The 6,000-nt window shown below is 35.7% G+C and overlaps 1 pseudogene; it reads right to left on the bottom strand.

Moving 5' to 3' along the window:
• Positions 1-626: 626 nt before the first annotated feature.
• Positions 627-6,000, bottom strand: part of LOC149536183 (sesquiterpene synthase Cad-like) — a 96,694-nt pseudogene continuing 91,320 nt past the window's right edge.

Raw genomic sequence — 6,000 nt, 5'->3', positions numbered from 1 at the left:
TAATTTACCATAACAAAAAATCATTTTTTATAGTGCCCTAAGGATCTATTTGTGGTTTTGTACTATCATTATATTATTTTGTGCTTGTTCTTTTATTTTACTTTATTCCATTTTCCATTATATATTCTTCAATATAAGGAATCTAAAATAAATTTTGGTAACTATTAATTTTTTTATTAGAAGTTTCAGCACATATTTGACTACTAGAGTGTGTTATATTTTTCTTGAAAAGTATGTTGTCTTTATATTTCCAAAATGATCATTTCATTCATTTACATCAAGTACAATTATAATTAATCAAATTAAACAACATATTTCTTTTTAGAGTATACATGAAACTCTTTTAAATATATCAAAATATTATTGATACAATTTAGAAACTATGAGAAAACATTCATTAATTTAGAAAATATCTAGCTGATATAAATTTATCTTTTATGCATGCATTTCTATAGGTGAAAACAGAAGCATCTAAATATTGGGTGCATCAATATATGCTGAATTTGTTTTGACTTTATATATTTGAGGATTCTCCTAGCTTATTTTAAACTTTCAAAAATATTTCTATTTGTCAACTTATTAGGATCTCAAAAATAAAAATGCATATAGCAGCCCTTATTTTCTTTTTACTTAGACACTTTATCAAGGATATGAGCTATAGGATTGATCAGTATTTTTATTATGTCATCCTTACCCTTGGATGGATGTGAAAATCCATCAATATCCCTCCACAAAAAACCTACCCATCTATTCATACAATCAAAATACACTCTTTTACAACATTTTGGTATATCTTTCTCATAACACAAGAAATATTTAGTTAATTCTTCCATGTGTAGCTGAACGGTAACGTTTGCATTATCTAAAGCTTGCTCCATTGTAGTTCCAAGGTTATCTACTACATAACAATCTAGCCAAGAAACATTTTGTCCTCGATCTTTATCTTCCTTCAAGAGATATTAGTGAAAGGAAGCAAAGGTGTGTGGAATTGCTTCCTACGCTAATCTTTGACAGGACGATTATGCAAATCAAAGTGACTATTGCAAAAATCTCAAGAAATTCATAATAACATAATCAAAATAACAAAGAACACACAAAAGAGTGATTATCATGGGGAAACCCTTCCACGAGAAAAACCCCACCCTCTAAAACTCGCACAATGTATTATCAAACAAAGATGATTACAATACACTTGCAATGCAAGTTATTATAGGAGTGCATCACCACAAGTTGAAATTAGAGAGACTCCTTCTAGCACCAATCTTGCAAACTAAACCCAATTACACAAACACCTCCCCAAGCCCTCCTTTTATAGTGATTTTACAACATGGAAACCACTTATGGTTTTACAAAACCATGAGCAAAACTACCATGCCAAATGTTACCCATTTTTGACATTTACATTTCCAATATGGAAAAACAACCAGGTTAAAAATAGTAATCCTCTCCACAATTTTGTCTTTTAGTCTAGACCCCCATAAAAGTCACAAAATGAGTCATCAAGGCCCTAAAAATGACCTACCTATATTCTACTATGGACAAGACTCATTTAAAACACTCACTAACCATTTTCCAATGCATAAACAAGTGGAAAACTTCCACAAACAATTTTTGGAATTTTCTAAGAAAGGATTGCAAGGTTGAGACACATGTTTCTCAACATTCTCCCACTTGTCGAACACCTTGCAAGAGTCAGGGGATCCGAAATATCATAGACTTAATTGCTAGGGGCTGAGAGGCCCATAGAATCTAAACACCATCTGAATTTCTTTGTGCTCACGGGCTTAGTTAATGCATTAGCAACATTCATCAAAGTCTCTACCTTTTCCAGCTTCACCTTGCCATCCTCGGCCATATCTCTCATAAAATGATATTGTACATCAATGTGCTTGGTCCTCACATGAATAGTTGGGTTCTTCGCTAGGCAGATTGCACTCTGGCTATATCTATAATTTGTCACTACACCCTATTTGAACTCTATATCTAAACACAATCTCTTTAGCTAGATGGCTTCTTTGCAAGCATGAGTAGCTACCATATACTCTGCCCCAATAGTAGACAAAGCAACCACAGCCTATCGCTTACTCATCCAACTGATTACACCACCAAATAATGTAAACACATATGCACTCGTGGATCTTCTTCTATCAACATCACCAACCTAGTTTGAATCCACATAGCCTCGAATATCCAAGGAATGCTCACTTCCTATTCGATGAAATTATATTGAGTACTCTGAGGTACCCCACAAGTATCTAAAAAATCTTTTTACTGCATCCCAATGTGCTCTTCCTGGATTAGATATATAACGGGAAAGTACTCCCACTACTTGGGCAATGTCTAGTCTTGTACACACCATAGCATATGTCAAACTTCCAACAACACTCTAATATGGTACTCGACTCATGTCTTCCATCTCCAATGGGGATGTAGGACACTATGAGCTAGAAAGCTTTTTTCCCATAGTAATCGGAACACTCAATGGTCTTGAATCCTGCATATTGAATCTTTTCAAAATAGTACCAACATACTTACTTTGGCCTAGCCAAAGCTTTCTGTTTCGTCTATCTCTTATAATCTCCATTCCCAGAATGTGCCTAGCTGCACCAAGATCTTTCATTTCAAACTTTATTGAGAGTTGAGATTTTAACTCTACAGTCAAACCTTTTCCTTTGCCAATAAACAACATATCATCAACATACAAGGCAATAACCGAGAAACCATTGTCATCAAATTTGAAATATATACAATGATTAGATTTAGATCGCACAAATCCCAAACTCAACACATATGTATCAAACTTATGGTACCACATCCTAGGAATCTATTTTAAACCATACAAGGATTTCTTCAATTTACAGACCAAATGATTTTTACCTTTCACGAAATAGTGCTCTAGCTGTGACATGTAAATTTCTTTCTCCAAATCTCCATGAAGGAAAGCAGTTTTCACATCCATTTGCTCGATCTCTAGGTCATAAGCTGCTGCAATAGAAAGCAAAAATCTAATGCATGTCATTTTGGCTATTAGAGAAAAAATCTCACCATAATCTACTCCCTCAACATGAGAGTAATCTTTTGCAACCAAATGTGCTTTATACTTCTCAAAAGTTCCATCTGAACCCATCTTCCTTTTGAACACCCATTTACAACCAACAAGCTTTCGTCCTTCAGGCAATGGTACAAGGTCCCACGTTCGATTCCTCTTAAGAGTTGCCATTTCTTCATCCATGGCTATTTTCCAGGACTCTGAATCATTCATACCAAGAGCCTCTTCTTCAGATCTCAGTTCATCAATGTTAGCATTCAATGCAAATATGCACCTCCAATCATCAGGAGAATACTCATACCTTTCAGGTGGTTTCCTTTGTCTAGTAGATCTTTGAACAAGATCTGGTTCAGGTTTAGGAGGTTTAGGTTCATGATTAGGTTCTCCCTCTTCCTCTGATGATTTAGAACTCGTAGAGCTCTCTTCAACATCTTGTCTTTCTAAGGGCCTTGATTAAACTTTCTCAGGTATAGCAGGAAGTTGAATCACATCTTTCTTTTCTTTAATTTGTTCAAGCTGCACTGTAATAGAAGAAGTCTTAGTTTCTCTTAAAATAACACTTCTCGAATAAAATACCTTTTGTGCAATAGGATCCCAAAGCTTGTATCCTTTCACACCATAACTATATCTGATGAAGATACATTTGACAACTTTGTTGTCCAATTTTGTTCACTTCTTGTTTGGCACATGAGCATATGTCTCACAACCAAACAATCTCAGATGTCTAAGTGAAGGCTTGTGGCCCGACCACGCTTCTATTGACGTCCTATCAACAAGAGCTAATGTAGGAGACCTATTTATCAGGTAGCAGGTAGTGGCTACAACTTCAGCCCAGAACTTTTGTTCTAGTCTAGCACCACTCAGCATACTCCTAACCTTCTCCATCAAGGTCCTGTTCATTCTTTCTGCAACTCCATTCTGCTATGGAGAATATGGAGTTGTCTTCTCTCTTTTAATACAACAATATTTACAAAATGTGTCAAAAATATTAGAGCAAAATTCACCACCATTATCAGTTCTCAAGCATTTTATTTTCTTTCCAGTCTACAATTCAACCATTGCTTTAAACTCTTTGAAACAACTGAAAACTTCAGCTTTACTCCTAAGGAAATAAACCCATGTTCTTCTACTAAAATCATCAATTAAAGAAACATAATAAACTGATCTACCAATAGAAGGAACATCAACTGGACCAAATATATCTGAATGAATTAGATCCAAAATACATGAAGACTTATGACAACTCGAGTAAAAATGAATATGGTTTTGTTTACCATTGATACAATGCTCACAAAAATCAAACTCAAGATTGCAATCATTCAACCCATCAACAAGGTTCTTATTTTTCAAGGTCCGTAGGCCCTTCTCACCTATGCGGCCAAGTCTCTGGTGCCATAACATAGTCTTTTTTGCAGGCAACTTTGATTTAGTAGACAGAGCACCCTTGGGTACCCAAAAATCATGACCATCTGTTGAAAGAGAAACTCTCTCCTTCTCCAATTGAGTAGTCTTTTTCACAATCTTATCAGAAGTACTATTGCACTTGACTGTGCATGCATCAAGTTGGTACAATGTACCCAATCTACTTCCTCTTCCTATTACCATAGTGCCTATCACCATTTTTACACCTGCTTCAGAAAATTGTACATGCACACCCGCATCTATTAGCTTACTAACAGATAATAAATTCCTTGCTAGTCCAGGGATATCTAAGACACCATCAAATCTTCTAATTCTACCATTAGAAAATTTTGCACGAATACTTCCATGAAAAACAATATCAAGTATTGAATTATCACCCAAATACACCTTACTACCATCAAAATTTTCATACTTACTAAACTAGTTCCTATTAGGAGTCATGTGGAAAGATGCACCTGAATCTATTAACCATGCATTTTCACCTGTATGAGTGGCCAAGGCTGCAATGAAAGCATCTCCATCTTCCTTCTTGGACTCAAAATCAGAATCTTGCTTCTTTTTCTTCTTCTTTTTCTTCTCCTCTTTGTAGTCCTTTTGGAAGTGTCCATGTTTGCCACAATTCCAACAAATTGCCTTTGACTTACTAGGGGATTTGGATCTCCCCTTATTTTTGGACTTAGAATGGCCATGCTGCTTTTCATTCTTGCCTCTTTCTTTTGGTTTTTCATGAACACTCAAATTTGCTTTGGCATTCAGAGAGACCTTCCTTCTCATCTCCTCAAAAAGTAGAGAATCAACTACGTCCTCCATATTCAAGACAACTGAAGTGCTCCCTATAGCCATCACAAGACTATCCCATGAGTATGGCAATGAACATAGCAAGATTTGACACCTTTTTTATTCACCCATTGGCACCCCTACTAGGGTCAACTGAGTCACCAACATATTAAACCTTTCTAGATGCTTAGAAATTTGTCCACCTTCTTCCATTTTCAAGGAATACAACTTCTTCCTCAAGAAAATCTTAGTCACAAGTGATTTCACTTGATAGATCTCACTAAGATTTTTCCAAAGCTTCTTCGTGGTAAGTTCTTCATGGACATTAATCAGAATCAAGTCTGCAAGACACAATCTAATGAGACCTTTAGCTTTTCTATCATTCACATCATATTGTGTAGCTAATATCGGATATGTGGGCCTCAGCTTGTTCTCATCAATCGCATCCCATAGATCCCAATCAGTCAACAAATCTTTCATCTTCAGTTTCCACATCTCAAAATTTGTGCCAGAAAACTTTTCAACATCAATTCTCCCCAACATGCTTTTCATCTTTTAATCCTGCAACAAAAAAATGAAATGCTCTACACAAGCTCCCACTCAAACCTTGATTAGCTTAAAAAAACCCTTTACCCAACAAATAGAACCAAAACTGGCCAGGCTTTGATACCACTTGAAAGGAAGCAAAGGTGCATGGAATTGCTTCCTACACTAATCTTTGAGAGGACGATTATGCAAATCAAAGTAACTAT

The sequence above is a fragment of the Cupressus sempervirens genome, chromosome 10 (genome assembly GCF_028749045.1).
Source record: "Cupressus sempervirens isolate cs-2001-9-10 chromosome 10, ASM2874904v1, whole genome shotgun sequence".
NCBI classification, from domain to species: Eukaryota; Viridiplantae; Streptophyta; class Pinopsida; order Cupressales; family Cupressaceae; genus Cupressus; species Cupressus sempervirens.
The sequence above is the reverse complement of the archived record's forward strand: the minus strand, read 5'-3'. Positions and strand labels throughout refer to the sequence as shown.